Source organism: Pleurodeles waltl, chromosome 4_1 (assembly GCF_031143425.1).
Source record: "Pleurodeles waltl isolate 20211129_DDA chromosome 4_1, aPleWal1.hap1.20221129, whole genome shotgun sequence".
In the NCBI taxonomy this organism is placed as follows: Eukaryota; Metazoa; Chordata; class Amphibia; order Caudata; family Salamandridae; genus Pleurodeles; species Pleurodeles waltl.
Genome location: NC_090442.1, coordinates 55101875 through 55117124, shown reverse-complemented (window position 1 = coordinate 55117124; position 15250 = coordinate 55101875). Strand labels below are relative to the sequence as shown.

The window sequence follows — 15250 nt, the reverse complement described above, 5'->3', positions numbered from 1 at the left end:
TGACTTTATTCAGCACGGCGTTTGTCATTTGCTTGGTTGTCCTGTCACTGTTGGATGTTTTCTTGCGCAGACTACTGTCTAATGGTGGGAAGGCCACGAGACACGTGACATTTCTCTTTCCTTGTTAGCATAGTTTCCTGCCACTGTCTTGGTGTGCTGCCAGCCTGTGAGACACGTGTCTTGCCCATCTCAGCTCCACTGTGGCATGTTAGATATGTCTTTGAGCAGAGTCCCGGTCCCAGAGCTGCTGCCTTCTCTGCACTCTGGCTTGTAAGACTGCAGGCAAAGGCCCTCCCTGGCCCCTCAGCCAGATAGATACATTTACCTGCAGGGCTCAGCTTTGGTGAAAGATATTGGCGAGAGAGAGGAAAGGGGACGGCCCGTGGTGCACCCCCTATTTTGCATAGAACCACAGCCTCCTGGGAGGGCAGAGACATGAGGGTTCTCAGGGAAAGCCCTCCCAGGAGTGTTGAAGGGCAGGACGTGAAACACAGCAATCCCGGAATGGCCTGGTCTAAGATGCTTGTGCAATAGGCCTGGCCCTAGGCTTCCGGGGCTCTTCCTCGGCAGAGGCCCCAGTGGTATGAGCCCGACCAGGGCTGTGCCCGACCAGGGCTGTAGGGCGCGTTGGGAGCGCGTTAGGGACGCAAAAGAGGGCGCAGGGCGCAGAACTCTGCCCGTTTCTCCCCAGGATTTTGGGGAGGACAGGGAATCTGGCCAGGTCAGTGACTAGGCTTTCCCAGAAGGAAAGTCCAGTGACAGTGGCATGTTGTGAAACACAAGATTGCTGGTGGTCTGGAGGGTGCTTTCTGTCAGCCACTTCTCCCGGGAGCAGCCAGAGAGCAGGCTGATGTCGTGCTCTGTCAAGCACAACACTGGCCCCAAACCACTGTCCTTAGCAAAAGCAGAAACATTCATAGTTTCAGTCTCCTGCATCTGATTCCTGCCATCAGCATGTGAACGTTTGGCAGTCCAAGGCTTGCCATGCAAACTTTGTTCATAGGTGTCCCATGCGAATGCATGGGCCTCATCACTACTGTCTACGGCAGGGCTCTCTGCTCAGCCTATGTAAGTGAAGCATTGGTGGTTCAGTGGTAGAATTCTCGCCTGCCATGCGGGAGGCCTGGGTTCGATTCCCGGCCAATGCAAAGCGCCCTTCTTTTGGCTTTGCTTTAGAAGTCAGAGATTTAGACTTAGTGGGGAAAAAAATGTCAAAGAGTGACCCCGACGTGATTTGAACACGTAACCTTCTGATCTGGAGTCAGACGCGCTACCGTTGCGCCACGAGGTCCCTGTGCATGCAGTTTTCAGCCCCGGATCAAGAAATGCTTCTGTGCCTTTTATTGGCCCTCAGTACGCCTGTGGTTAAAGTAGAAGGCTTGGTGGCCCATTTCCAGTCCTATTGGTGGAAATGACTAGAGGTGAAGAGATGAGAGAAGATAGAAATGTTGAGATAGAGCATGTCACGCAGGCAAAGCGAGAGCTCTAAGAGCAAAGCCAGACAGCTGTGTTTTAATTCAGGACTTGATGTAGGCAAAAGCATACATCCCTGGGTGGGCTTGAACCACCAACCTTTCGGTTAACAGCCGAACGTGCTAACCGATTGCGCCACAGAGACCAACCACCACAATGAGCGTGTTGGGACTCAATATATGTTTTTACCTTTGTGCTCCTGCCTGCAGCTCTAAGGTCCTGGCATAAGACAGGTAGGCTTAGACTCCATTGTGACATGTCTTACTTCTCTTAGAAGAAGGTTCTGAGTTGCCAGGCAGCTTATCTTCTGCCGGGCACACTTTCCTTTGCAGGCTTTCAGGTTGTGAATCCAGCACTGCTTAGGTGTCCATGTCAGACATGAGCAGCTCATTGAGCCCCACTGTGTGTTTTTTGTGGAAATACAACTCTCAGACTAGAGGGAGCAGGCGGGAAGTGGGTGAGACTCACACAGGGTGGGTGGGGCAGTTAAAGGATGTTATCTAATAGTGTAATCGAGGAGTTGGGTTTTTTGTGCACTACACTTTAACCAGCGATTCTTTCTAAAAGGAAATCCCAGGGCAGTACCCGCAATGAGTGGCATCCCCACACCCGAGGTTGCATTGTGGTAGCTGTTCCCTGAGCCCCTAGCCCCTGTCCCCATGTCGCCCTTTCTCCTCGTGTAACTCACCTCAGGTTCGGTGGCTCTGATACTTGCTGCTTCTGCGCGATCATCCCCATGATCTGGGCCTTTATACGAAATGTCATGTAAGATGACTTTATTCAGCACGGCGTTTGTCATTTGCTTGGTTGTCTCGTCACTGTTGGATGTTTTCTTGCGAAGACTACTGTCTAATGGTGGGAAGGCCACGAGACACATGACTTTTCTCTTTCCTTGTTAGCATAGTTTCCTGCCACTGTCTTGTTGTGCTGCCTGCCTGTGAGACACGTGTATTGCCCATCTCAGCTCCACTGTGGCATGTTAGATATGTCTTTGAGCAGAGTCCCGGTCCCAGAGCTGCTGCCTTCTCTGCACTCTGGCTTGTAAGACTGCAGGCAAAGGCCCTCCCTGGCCCCTTAGCCAGATAGATACATTTACCTGCAGGGCTCAGCTTTGGTGAAAGATATTGGCGAGAGAGAGGAAAGGGGACGGCCCGGGGTGCACCCCCTATTTTGCATAGAACCACAGCCTCCTGGGAGGGCAGAGACATGAGGGTTCTCAGGGAAAGTCCTCCCAGGAGTGTTGAAGGGCAGGACGTGAAACACAGCAATCCCGGAATGGCCTGGTCTAAGATGCCTGTGCAATAGGCCTGGCCCTAGGCTTCCGGGGCTCTTCCTCGGCAGAGGCCCCAGTGGTATGAGCCCGACCAGGGCTGTGCCCGACCAGGGCTGTAGGGCGCGTTGGGAGCGCGTTAGGGACGCGAAAGAGGGCACAGGGCGCAGAACTCTGCCCGTTTCTCCCCAGGATTTTGGGGAGGACAGGGAATCTGGCCAGGTCAGTGACTAGGCTTTCCCAGAAGGAAAGTCCAGTGACAGTGGCATGTTGTGAAACACAAGATTGCTGGTGGTCTGGAGGGTGCTTTCTGTCAGCCACTTCTCCCGGGAGCAGCCAGAGAGCAGGCTGATGTCGTGCTCTGTCAAGCACAACACTGGCCCCAAACCACTGTCCTTAGCAAAAGCAGAAACATTCATAGTTTCAGTCTCCTGCATCTGATTCCTGCCATCAGCATGTGAACGTTTGGCAGTCCAAGGCTTGCCATGCAAACTTTGTTTATAGGTGTCCCATGCGAATGCATGGGCCTCATCACTACTGTCTACGGCAGGGCTCTCTGCTCAGCCTATGTAAGTGAAGCATTGATGGTTCAGTGGTAGAATTCTCGCCTGCCACGCGGGAGGCCTGGGTTCGATTCCCGGCCAATGCACAGCGCCCTTCTTTTGGCTTTGCTTTAGAAGTCAGAGATATAGACTTGGTGGGGAAAAAAATGTCAAAGAGTGACCCCGACGTGATTTGAACACGCAACCTTCTGATCTGGAGTCAGACGCGCTACCGTTGCGCCACGAGGTCCCTGTGCATGCAGTTCTCAGCCCCGGATCAAGAAATGCTTCTGTGCCTTTTATTGGCCCTCAGTACGCCTGTGGTTAAAGTAGAAGGCTTGGTGTCCCGTTTCCAGTCCTATTGGTGGAAATGACTAGAGGTGAAGAGATGAGAGAAGATAGAAATGTTGAGATAGAGCATGTCACGCAGGCAAAGCGAGAGCTCTAAGAGCAAAGCCAGACAGCTGTGTTTTAATTCAGGACTTGATGTAGGCAAAAGCATACGTCCCTGGGTGGGCTTGAACCACCAACCTTTCGGTTAACAGCCGAACGCGCTAACCGATTGCGCCACAGAGACCAACCACCGCAGTGAGCGTGTTGGGACTCAATATATGTTTTTACCTTTGTGCTCCTGCCTGCAGCTCTAAGGTCCTGGCATAAGACAGGTAGGCTTAGACTCCATTGTGACATGTCTTACTTCTCTTAGAAGAAGGTTCTGAGTTGCCAGGCAGCTTATCTTCTGCCGGGCACACTTTCCTTTGCAGGCTTTCAGGTTGTGAATCCAGCACTGCTTAGGTGTCCATGTCAGACATGAGCAGCTCATTGAGCCCCACTGTGTGTTTTTTGTGGAGATACAACTCTCAGACTAGAGGGAGCAGGCGGGAAGTGGGTGAGACTCACACAGGGTGGGTGGGGCAGTTAAAGGATGTTATCTAATAGTGTAATCGAGGAGTTGGGTTTTTTGTGCACTACACTTTAACCAGCGATTCTTTCTAAAAGGAAATCCCAGGGCAGTACCCGCAATGAGTGGCATCCCCACACCCGAGGTTGCATTGTGGTAGCTGTTCCCTGAGCCCATAGCCCCTGTCCCCATGTCGCCCTTTCTCCTCGTGTAACTCACCCCAGGTTCGGTGGCTCTGATACTTGCTGCTTCTGCTGCGCGATCATCCCCATGATCTGGGCCTTTGTACGAAATGTCATGTAAGATGACTTTATTCAGCACGGCGTTTGTCATTTGCTTGGTTGTCCTGTCACTGTTGGATGTTTTCTTGCGCAGACTACTGTCTAATGGTGGGAAGGCCACGAGACACGTGACTTTTCTCTTTCCTTGTTAGCATAGTTTCCTGCCACTGTCTTGGTGTGCTGCCAGCCTGTGAGACACGTGTCTTGCCCATCTCAGCTCCACTGTGGCATGTTAGATATGTCTTTGAGCAGAGTCCCGGTCCCAGAGCTGCTGCCTTCTCTGCACTCTGGCTTGTAAGACTGCAGGCAAAGGCCCTCCCTGGCCCCTCAGCCAGATAGATACATTTACCTGCAGGGCTCAGTTTTGGTGAAAGATATTGGCGAGAGAGAGGAAAGGGGACGGCCCGTGGTGCACCCCCTATTTTGCATAGAACCACAGCCTCCTGGGAGGGCAGAGACATGAGGGTTCTCAGGGAAAGCCCTCCCAGGAGTGTTGAAGGGCAGGACAAGAAACACAGCAATCCCGGAATGGCCTGGTCTAAGATGCCTGTGCAATAGGCCTGGCCCTAGGCTTCCGGGGCTCTTCCTCGGCAGAGGCCCCAGTGGTATGAGCCCGACCAGGGCTGTGCCCGACCAGGGCTGTAGGGCGCGTTGGGAGCACGTTAGGGACGCGAAAGAGGGCGCAGGGCGCAGAACTCTGCCCGTTTCTCCCCAGGATTTTGGGGAGGACAGGGAATCTGGCCAGGTCAGTGACTAGGCTTTCCCAGAAGGAAAGTCCAGTGACAGTGGCATGTTGTGAAACACAAGATTGCTGGTGGTCTGGAGGGTGCTTTCTGTCAGCCACTTCTCCCGGGAGCAGCCAGAGAGCAGGCTGATGTCGTGCTCTGTCAAGCACAACACTGGCCCCAAACCACTGTCCTTAGCAAAAGCAGAAACATTCATAGTTTCAGTCTCCTGCATCTGATTCCTGCCATCAGCATGTGAACGTTTGGCAGTCCAAGGCTTGCCATGCAAACTTTGTTCATAGGTGTCCCATGCGAATGCATGGGCCTCATCACTACTGTCTACGGCAGGGCTCTCTGCTCAGCCTATGTAAGTGAAGCATTGGTGGTTCAGTGGTAGAATTCTCGCCTGCCACGCGGGAGGCCCGGGTTCGATTCCCGGCCATTGCAAAGCGCCCTTCTTTTGGCTTTGCTTTAGAAGTCAGAGATATAGACTTGGTGGGGAAAAAAGTGTCAAAGAGTGACCCCGACGTGATTTGAACACGCAACCTTCTGATCTGGAGTCAGACGCGCTACCGTTTCGCCACGAGGTCCCTGTGCATGCAGTTCTCAGCCCCGGATCAAGAAATGCTTCTGTGGCTTTTATTGGCCCTCAGTACGCCTGTGGTTAAAGTAGAAGGCTTGGTGGCCCGTTTCCAGTCCTATTGGTGGAAATGACTAGAGGTGAAGAGATGAGAGAAGATAGAAATGTTGAGATAGAGCATGTCACGCAGGCAAAGCGAGAGCTCTAAGAGCAAAGCCAGACAGCTGTGTTTTAATTCAGGACTTGATGTAGGCAAAAGCATACGTCCCTGGGTGGGCTTGAACCACCAACCTTTCGGTAAACAGCCGAACGCGCTAACCGATTGCGCCACAGAGACCAACCACCGCAGTGAGCGTGTTGGGACTCAATATATGTTTTTACCTTTGTGCTCCTGCCTGCACCTCTAAGGTCCTGGCATAAGACAGGTAGGCTTAGACTCCATTGTGACATGTCTTACTTCTCTTAGAAGAAGGTTCTGAGTTGCCAGGCAGCTTATCTTCTGCCGGGCACACTTTCCTTTGCAGGCTTTCAGGTTGTGAATCCAGCACTGCTTAGGTGTCCATGTCAGACATGAGCAGCTCATTGAGCCCCACTGTGTGTTTTTTGTGGAGATACAACTCTCAGACTAGAGGGAGCAGGCGGGAAGTGGGTGAGACTCACACAGGGTGGGTGGGGCAGTTAAAGGATGTTATCTAATAGTGTAATCGAGGAGTTGGGTTTTTTGTGCACTACACTTTAACCAGCGATTCTTTCTAAAAGGAAATCCCAGGGCAGTACCCGCAATGAGTGGCATCCCCACACCCGAGGTTGCATTGTGGTAGCTGTTCCCTGAGCCCCTAGCCCCTGTCCCCATGTCGCCCTTTCTCCTCGTGTAACTCACCTCAGGTTCGGTGGCTCTGATACTTGCTGCTTCTGCGCGATCATCCCCATGATCTGGGCCTTTGTACGAAATGTCATGTAAGATGACTTTATTCAGCACGGCGTTTGTCATTTGCTTGGTTGTCCTGTCACTGTTGGATGTTTTCTTGCGCAGACTACTGTCTAATGGTGGGAAGGCCACGAGACACGTGACTTTTCTCTTTCCTTGTTAGCATAGTTTCCTGCCACTGTCTTGGTGTGCTGCCAGCCTGTGAGACACGTGTCTTGCCCATCTCAGCTCCACTGTGGCATGTTAGATATGTCTTTGAGCAGAGTCCCGGTCCCAGAGTTGCTGCCTTCTCTGCACTCTGGCTTGTAAGACTGCAGGCAAAGGCCCTCCCTGGCCCCTCAGCCAGATAGATACATTTACCTGCAGGGCTCAGCTTTGGTGAAAGATATTGGCGAGAGAGAGGAAAGGGGACGGCCCGTGGTGCACCCCCTATTTTGCATAGAACCACAGCCTCCTGGGAGGGGAGAGACATGAGGGTTCTCAGGGAAAGCCCTCCCAGGAGTGTTGAAGGGCAGGACGTGAAACACAGCAATCCCGGAATGGCCTGGTCTAAGATGCCTGTGCAATAGGCCTGGCCCTAGGCTTCCGGGGCTCTTCCTCGGCAGAGGCCCCAGTGGTATGAGCCCGACCAGGGCTGTGCCCGACCAGGGCTGTAGGGCGCATTGGGAGCGCGTTAGGGACGCGAAAGAGGGCGCAGGGCGCAGAACTCTGACCGTTTCTCCCCAGGATTTTGGGGAGGACAGGGAATCTGGCCAGGTCAGTGACTAGGCTTTCCCAGAAGGAAAGTCCAGTGACAGTGGCATGTTGTGAAACACAAGATTGCTGGTGGTCTGGAGGGTGCTTTCTGTCAGCCACTTCTCCCGGGAGCAGCCAGAGAGCAGGCTGATGTCGTGCTCTGTCAAGCACAACACTGGCCCCAAACCACTGTCCTTAGCAAAAGCAGAAACATTCATAGTTTCAGTCTCCTGCATCTGATTCCTGCCATCAGCATGTGAACGTTTGGCAGTCCAAGGCTTGCCATGCAAACTTTGTTCATAGGTGTCCCATGCGAATGCATGGGCCTCATCACTACTGTCTACGGCAGGGCTCTCTGCTCAGCCTATGTAAGTGAAGCATTGGTGGTTCAGTGGTAGAATTCTCGCCTGCCACGCGGGAGGCCCGGGTTCGATTCCCGTCCAATGCAAAGCGCCCTTCTTTTGGCTTTGCTTTAGAAGTCAGAGATATAGACTTGGTGGGGAAAAAAATGTCAAAGAGTGACCCCGACGTGATTTGAACACGCAACCTTCTGATCTGGAGTCAGACGCGCTACCGTTGCGCCACGAGGTCCCTGTGCATGCAGTTCTCAGCCCCGGATCGAGAAATGCTTCTGTGCCTTTTATTGGCCCTCAGTACGCCTGTGGTTAAAGTAGAAGGCTTGGTGGCCCGTTTCCAGTCCTATTGGTGGAAATGACTAGAGGTGAAGAGATGAGAGAAGATAGAAATGTTGAGATAGAGCATGTCACGCAGGCAAAGCGAGAGCTCTAAGAGCAAAGCCAGACAGCTGTGTTTTAATTCAGGACTTGATGTAGGCAAAAGCATACGTCCCTGGGTGGGGTTGAACCACCAACCTTTCAGTTAACAGCCGAACGCGCTAACCGATTGCGCCACAGAGACCAACCACCGCAGTGAGCGTGTTGGGACTCAATATATGTTTTTACCTTTGTGCTCCTGCCTGCAGCTCTAAGGTCCTGGCATAAGACAGGTAGGCTTAGACTCCATTGTGACATGTCTTACTTCTCTTAGAAGAAGGTTCTGAGTTGCCAGGCAGCTTATCTTCTGCCGGGCACACTTTCCTTTGCAGGCTTTCAGGTTGTGAATCCAGCACTGCTTAGGTGTCCATGTCAGACATGAGCAGCTCATTGAGCCCCACTGTGTGTTTTTTGTGGAGATACAACTCTCAGACTAGAGGGAGCAGGCGGGAAGTGGGTGAGACTCACACAGGGTGGGTGGGGCAGTTAAAGGATGTTATCTAATAGTGTAATCGAGGAGTTGGGTTTTTTGTGCACTACACTTTAACCAGCGATTCTTTCTAAAAGGAAATCCCAGGGCAGTACCCGCAATGAGTGGCATCCCCACACCCGAGGTTGCATTGTGGTAGCTGTTCCCTGAGCCCCTAGCCCCTGTCCCCATGTCGCCCTTTCTCCTCGTGTAACTCACCTCAGGTTCGGTGGCTCTGATACTTGCTGCTTCTGCGCGATCATCCCCATGATCTGGGCCTTTGTACGAAATGTCATGTAAGATGACTTTATTCAGCACGGCGTTTGTCATTTGCTTGGTTGTCCTGTCACTGTTGGATGTTTTCTTGCGCAGACTACTGTCTAATGGTGGGAAGGCCACGAGACACGTGACTTTTCTCTTTCCTTGTTAGCATAGTTTCCTGCCACTGTCTTGGTGTGCTGCCAGCCTGTGAGACACGTGTCTTGCCCATCTCAGCTCCACTGTGGCATGTTAGATATGTCTTTGAGCAGAGTCCCGGTCCCAGAGCTGCTGCCTTCTCTCCACTCTGGCTTGTAAGACTGCAGGCAAAGGCCCTCCCTGGCCCCTCAGCCAGATAGATACATTTACCTGCAGGGCTCAGTTTTGGTGAAAGATATTGGCGAGAGAGAGGAAAGGGGACGGCCCGTGGTGCACCCCCTATTTTGCATAGAACCACAGCCTCCTGGGAGGGCAGAGACATGAGGGTTCTCAGGGAAAACCCTCCCAGGAGTGTTGAAGGGCAGGACAAGAAACACAGCAATCCCGGAATGGCCTGGTCTAAGATGCCTGTGCAATAGGCCTGGCCCTAGGCTTCCGGGGCTCTTCCTCGGCAGAGGCCCCAGTGGTATGAGCCCGACCAGGGCTGTGCCCGACCAGGGCTGTAGGGCGCATTGGGAGCGCGTTAGGGACGCGAAAGAGGGCGCAGGGCGCAGAACTCTGCCCGTTTCTCCCCAGGATTTTGGGGAGGACAGGGAATCTGGCCAGGTCAGTGACTAGGCTTTCCCAGAAGGAAAGTCCAGTGACAGTGGCATGTTGTGAAACACAAGATTGCTGGTGGTCTGGAGGGTGCTTTCTGTCAGCCACTTCTCCCGGGAGCAGCCAGAGAGCAGGCTGATGTCGTGCTCTGTCAAGCACAACACTGGCCCCAAACCACTGTCCTTAGCAAAAGCAGAAACATTCATAGTTTCAGTCTCCTGCATCTGATTCCTGCCATCAGCATGTGAACGTTTGGCAGTCCAAGGCTTGCCATGCAAACTTTGTTCATAGGTGTCCCATGCGAATGCATGGGCCTCATCACTACTGTCTACGGCAGGGCTCTCTGCTCAGCCTATGTAAGTGAAGCATTGGCTGTTCAGTGGTAGAATTCTCGCCTGCCACGCGGGAGGCCCGGGTTCGATTCCCGGCCAATGCAAAGCGCCCTTCTTTTGGCTTTGCTTTAGAAGTCAGAGATATAGACTTGGTGGGCAAAAAAATGTCAAAGAGTGACCCCGACGTGATTTGAACACGCAACCTTCTGATCTGGAGTCAGACGCGCTACCATTGCGCCACGAGGTCCCTGTGCATGCAGTTCTCAGCCCCGGATCGAGAAATGCTTCTGTGCCTTTTATTGGCCCTCAGTACGCCTGTGGTTAAAGTAGAAGGCTTGGTGGCCCGTTTCCAGTCCTATTGGTGGAAATGACTAGAGGTGAAGAGATGAGAGAAGATAGAAATGTTGAGATAGAGCATGTCACGCAGGCAAAGCGAGAGCTCTAAGAGCAAAGCCAGACAGCTGTGTTTTAATTCAGGACTTGATGTAGGCAAAAGCATACGTCCCTGGGTGGGGTTGAACCACCAACCTTTCGGTTAACAGCCGAACGCGCTAACCGATTGCGCCACAGAGACCAACCACCGCAGTGAGCGTGTTGGGACTCAATATATGTTTTTACCTTTGTGCTCCTGCCTGCAGCTCTAAGGTCCTGGCATAAGACAGGTAGGCTTAGACTCCATTGTGACATGTCTTACTTCTCTTAGAAGAAGGTTCTGAGTTGCCAGGCAGCTTATCTTCTGCCGGGCACACTTTCCTTTGCAGGCTTTCAGGTTGTGAATCCAGCACTGCTTAGGTGTCCATGTCAGACATGAGCAGCTCATTGAGCCCCACTGTGTGTTTTTTGTGGAGATACAACTCTCAGACTAGAGGGAGCAGGCGGGAAGTGGGTGAGACTCACACAGGGTGGGTGGGGCAGTTAAAGGATGTTATCTAATAGTGTAATCGAGGAGTTGGGTTTTTTGTGCACTACACTTTAACCAGCGATTCTTTCTAAAAGGAAATCCCAGGGCAGTACCCGCAATGAGTGGCATCCCCACACCCGAGGTTGCATTGTGGTAGCTGTTCCCTGAGCCCCTAGCCCCTGTCCCCATGTCGCCCTTTCTCCTCGTGTAACTCACCTCAGGTTCGGTGGCTCTGATACTTGCTGCTTCTGCGCGATCATCCCCATGATCTGGGCCTTTGTACGAAATGTCATGTAAGATGACTTTATTCAGCACGGCGTTTGTCATTTGCTTGGTTGTCCTGTCACTGTTGGATGTTTTCTTGCGCATACTACTGTCTAATGGTGGGAAGGCCACGAGACACGTGACTTTTCTCTTTCCTTGTTAGCATAGTTTCCTGCCACTGTCTTGGTGTGCTGCCAGCCTGTGAGACACGTGTCTTGCCCATCTCAGCTCCACTGTGGCATGTTAGATATGTCTTTGAGCAGAGTCCCGGTCCCAGAGCTGCTGCCTTCTCTCCACTCTGGCTTGTAAGACTGCAGGCAAAGGCCCTCCCTGGCCCCTCAGCCAGATAGATACATTTACCTGCAGGGCTCAGTTTTGGTGAAAGATATTGGCGAGAGAGAGGAAAGGGGACGGCCCGTGGTGCACCCCCTATTTTGCATAGAACCACAGCCTCCTGGGAGGGCAGAGACATGAGGGTTCTCAGGGAAAGCCCTCCCAGGAGTGTTGAAGGGCAGGACAAGAAACACAGCAATCCCGGAATGGCCTGGTCTAAGATGCCTGTGCAATAGGCCTGGCCCTAGGCTTCCGGGGCTCTTCCTCGGCAGAGGCCCCAGTGGTATGAGCCCGACCAGGGCTGTGCCCGACCAGGGCTGTAGGGCGCATTGGGAGCGCGTTAGGGACGCGAAAGAGGGCGCAGGGCGCAGAACTCTGCCCGTTTCTCCCCAGGATTTTGGGGAGGACAGGGAATCTGGCCAGGTCAGTGACTAGGCTTTCCCAGAAGGAAAGTCCAGTGACAGTGGCATGTTGTGAAACACAAGATTGCTGGTGGTCTGGAGGGTGCTTTCTGTCAGCCACTTCTCCCGGGAGCAGCCAGAGAGCAGGCTGATGTCGTGCTCTGTCAAGCACAACACTGGCCCCAAACCACTGTCCTTAGCAAAAGCAGAAACATTCATAGTTTCAGTCTCCTGCATCTGATTCCTGCCATCAGCATGTGAACGTTTGGCAGTCCAAGGCTTGCCATGCAAACTTTGTTCATAGGTGTCCCATGCGAATGCATGGGCCTCATCACTACTGTCTACGGCAGGGCTCTCTGCTCAGCCTATGTAAGTGAAGCATTGGTTGTTCAGTGGTAGAATTCTCGCCTGCCACGCGGGAGGCCCGGGTTCGATTCCCGGCCAATGCAAAGCGCCCTTCTTTTGGCTTTGCTTTAGAAGTCAGAGATATAGACTTGGTGGGCAAAAAAATGTCAAAGAGTGACCCCGACGTGATTTGAACACGCAACCTTCTGATCTGGAGTCAGACGCGCTACCATTGCGCCACGAGGTCCCTGTGCATGCAGTTCTCAGCCCCGGATCAAGAAATGCTTCTGTGCCTTTTATTGGCCCTCAGTACGCCTGTGGTTAAAGTAGAAGGCTTGGTGGCCCGTTTCCAGTCCTATTGGTGGAAATGACTAGAGGTGAAGAGATGAGAGAAGATAGAAATGTTGAGATAGAGCATGTCACGCAGGCAAAGCGAGAGCTCTAAGAGCAAAGCCAGACAGCTGTGTTTTAATTCAGGACTTGATGTAGGCAAAAGCATACGTCCCTGGGTGGGCTTGAACCACCAACTTTTCGGTTAACAGTCGAACGCGCTAACCGATTGCGCCACAGAGACCAACCACCGCAGTGAGCGTGTTGGGACTCAATATATGTTTTTACCTTTGTGCTCCTGCCTGCAGCTCTAAGGTCCTGGCATAAGACAGGTAGGCTTAGACTCCATTGTGACATGTCTTACTTCTCTTAGAAGAAGGTTCTGAGTTGCCAGGCAGCTTATCTTCTGCCGGGCACACTTTCCTTTGCAGGCTTTCAGGTTGTGAATCCAGCACTGCTTAGGTGTCCATGTCAGACATGAGCAGCTCATTGAGCCCCACTGTGTGTTTTTTGTGGAGATACAACTCTCAGACTAGAGGGAGCAGGCGGGAAGTGGGTGAGACTCACACAGGGTGGGTGGGGCAGTTAAAGGATGTTATCTAATAGTGTAATCGAGGAGTTGTGTTTTTTGTGCACTACACTTTAACCAGCGATTCTTTCTAAAAGGAAATCCTAGGGCTGTACCCGCAATGAGTGGCATCCCCACACCCGAGATTGCATTGTGGTAGCTGTTCCCTGAGCCCCTAGCCCCTGTCCCCATGTCGCCCTTTCTCCTCGTGTAACTCACCTCAGGTTCGGTGGCTCTGATACTTGCTGCTTCTGCGCGATCATCCCCATGATCTGGGCCTTTATACGAAATGTCATGTAAGATGACTTTATTCAGCACGGCGTTTGTCATTTGCTTGGTTGTCCTGTCACTGTTGGATGTTTTCTTGCGCAGACTACTGTCTAATGGTGGGAAGGCCACGAGACACGTGACTTTTCTCTTTCCTTGTTAGCATAGTTTCCTGCCACTGTCTTGTTGTGCTGCCTGCCTGTGAGACACGTGTCTTGCCCATCTCAGCTCCACTGTGGCATGTTAGATATGTCTTTGAGCAGAGTCCCGGTCCCAGAGCTGCTGCCTTCTCTGCACTCTGGCTTGTAAGACTGCAGGCAAAGGCCCTCCCTGGCCCCTCAGCCAGATAGATACATTTACCTGCAGGGCTCAGCTTTGGTGAAAGATATTGGCGAGAGAGAGGAAAGGGGACGGCCCGTGGTGCACCCCCTATTTTGCATAGAACCACAGCCTCCTGGGAGGGCAGAGACATGAGGGTTCTCAGGGAAAGCCCTCCCAGGAGTGTTGAAGGGCAGGACGTGAAACACAGCAATCCCGGAATGGCCTTGTCTAAGATGCCTGTGCAATAGGCCTGGCCCTAGGCCTCCGGGGCTCTTCCTCGGCAGAGGCCCCAGTGGTATGAGCCCGACCAGGGCTGTGCCCGACCAGGGCTGTAGGGCGCCTTGGGAGCGCGTTAGGGACGCGAAAGAGGGCGCAGGGCGCAGAACTCTGCCCGTTTCTCCCCAGGATTTTGGGGAGGACAGGGAATCTGGCCAGGTCAGTGACTAGGCTTTCCCAGAAGGAAAGTCCAGTGACAGTGGCATGTTGTGAAACACAAGATTGCTGGTGGTCTGGAGGGTGCTTTCTGTCAGCCACTTCTCCCGGGAGCAGCCAGAGAGCAGGCTGATGTCGTGCTCTGTCAAGCACAACACTGGCCCCAAACCACTGTCCTTAGCAAAAGCAGAAACATTCATAGTTTCAGTCTCCTGCATCTGATTCCTGCCATCAGCATGTGAACGTTTGGCAGTCCAAGGCTTGCCATGCAAACTTTGTTCATAGGTGTCCCATGCGAATGCATGGGCCTCATCACTACTGTCTACGGCAGGGCTCTCTGCTCAGCCTATGTAAGTGAAGCATTGGTGGTTCAGTGGTAGAATTCTCGCCTGCCACGCGGGAGGCCCGGGTTCGATTCCCGGCCAATGCAAAGCGCCCTTCTTTTGGCTTTGCTTTAGAAGTCAGAGATATAGACTTGGTGGGGAAAAAAATGTCAAAGAGTGACCCCGACGTGATTTGAACACGCAACCTTCTGATCTGGAGTCAGACGCGCTACCGTTTCGCCACGAGGTCCCTGTGCTTGCAGTTCTCAGCCCCGGATCAAGAAATGCTTCTGTGCCTTTTATTGGCCCTCAGTACGCCTGTGGTTAAAGTAGAAGGCTTGGTGGCCCGTTTCCAGTCCTATTGGTGGAAATGACTAGAGGTGAAGAGATGAGAGAAGATAGAAATGTTGAGATAGAGCATGTCACGCAGGCAAAGCGAGAGCTCTAAGAGCAAAGCCAGACAGCTGTGTTTTAATTCAGGACTTGATGTAGGCAAAAGCATACGTCCCTGGGTGGGCTTGAACCACCAACCTTTTGGTTAACAGCCGAACGCGCTAACCGATTGCGCCACAGAGACCAACCACCGCAGTGAGCGTGTTGGGACTCAATATATGTTTTTACCTTTGTGCTCCTGCCTGCAGCTCTAAGGTCCTGGCATAAGACAGGTAGGCTTAGACTCCATTGTGACATGTCTTACTTCTCTTAGAAGAAGGTTCTGAGTTGCCAGGCAGCTTATCTTCTG

At 52.7% G+C, this 15250-nt stretch overlaps 8 non-coding genes across 8 annotated transcripts; 1 reads left to right on the top strand and 7 right to left on the bottom strand.

The window, feature by feature from the left end:
- Positions 1 to 1219: 1219 nt before the first annotated feature.
- Positions 1220 to 1291, bottom strand: TRNAW-CCA (transfer RNA tryptophan (anticodon CCA)). The gene has a single exon. It is a non-coding gene; the product is annotated as a tRNA-Trp (tRNA).
- A 2172-nt stretch (positions 1292 to 3463) lies between these two features.
- TRNAW-CCA (transfer RNA tryptophan (anticodon CCA)) lies at positions 3464 to 3535 on the bottom strand. The gene has a single exon. It is a non-coding gene; the product is annotated as a tRNA-Trp (tRNA).
- A 253-nt stretch (positions 3536 to 3788) lies between these two features.
- TRNAN-GUU (transfer RNA asparagine (anticodon GUU)) lies at positions 3789 to 3862 on the bottom strand. The gene has a single exon. It is a non-coding gene; the product is annotated as a tRNA-Asn (tRNA).
- Positions 3863 to 7954: 4092 nt separating this feature from the next.
- TRNAW-CCA (transfer RNA tryptophan (anticodon CCA)) lies at positions 7955 to 8026 on the bottom strand. The gene has a single exon. It is a non-coding gene; the product is annotated as a tRNA-Trp (tRNA).
- Positions 8027 to 10198: 2172 nt separating this feature from the next.
- Positions 10199 to 10270, bottom strand: TRNAW-CCA (transfer RNA tryptophan (anticodon CCA)). The gene has a single exon. It is a non-coding gene; the product is annotated as a tRNA-Trp (tRNA).
- A 253-nt stretch (positions 10271 to 10523) lies between these two features.
- Positions 10524 to 10597, bottom strand: TRNAN-GUU (transfer RNA asparagine (anticodon GUU)). The gene has a single exon. It is a non-coding gene; the product is annotated as a tRNA-Asn (tRNA).
- A 1845-nt stretch (positions 10598 to 12442) lies between these two features.
- Positions 12443 to 12514, bottom strand: TRNAW-CCA (transfer RNA tryptophan (anticodon CCA)). The gene has a single exon. It is a non-coding gene; the product is annotated as a tRNA-Trp (tRNA).
- A 2030-nt stretch (positions 12515 to 14544) lies between these two features.
- TRNAG-GCC (transfer RNA glycine (anticodon GCC)) lies at positions 14545 to 14615 on the top strand. Its single transcript has one exon. It is a non-coding gene; the product is annotated as a tRNA-Gly (tRNA).
- The last annotated feature ends 635 nt before the right edge of the window (positions 14616 to 15250 follow it).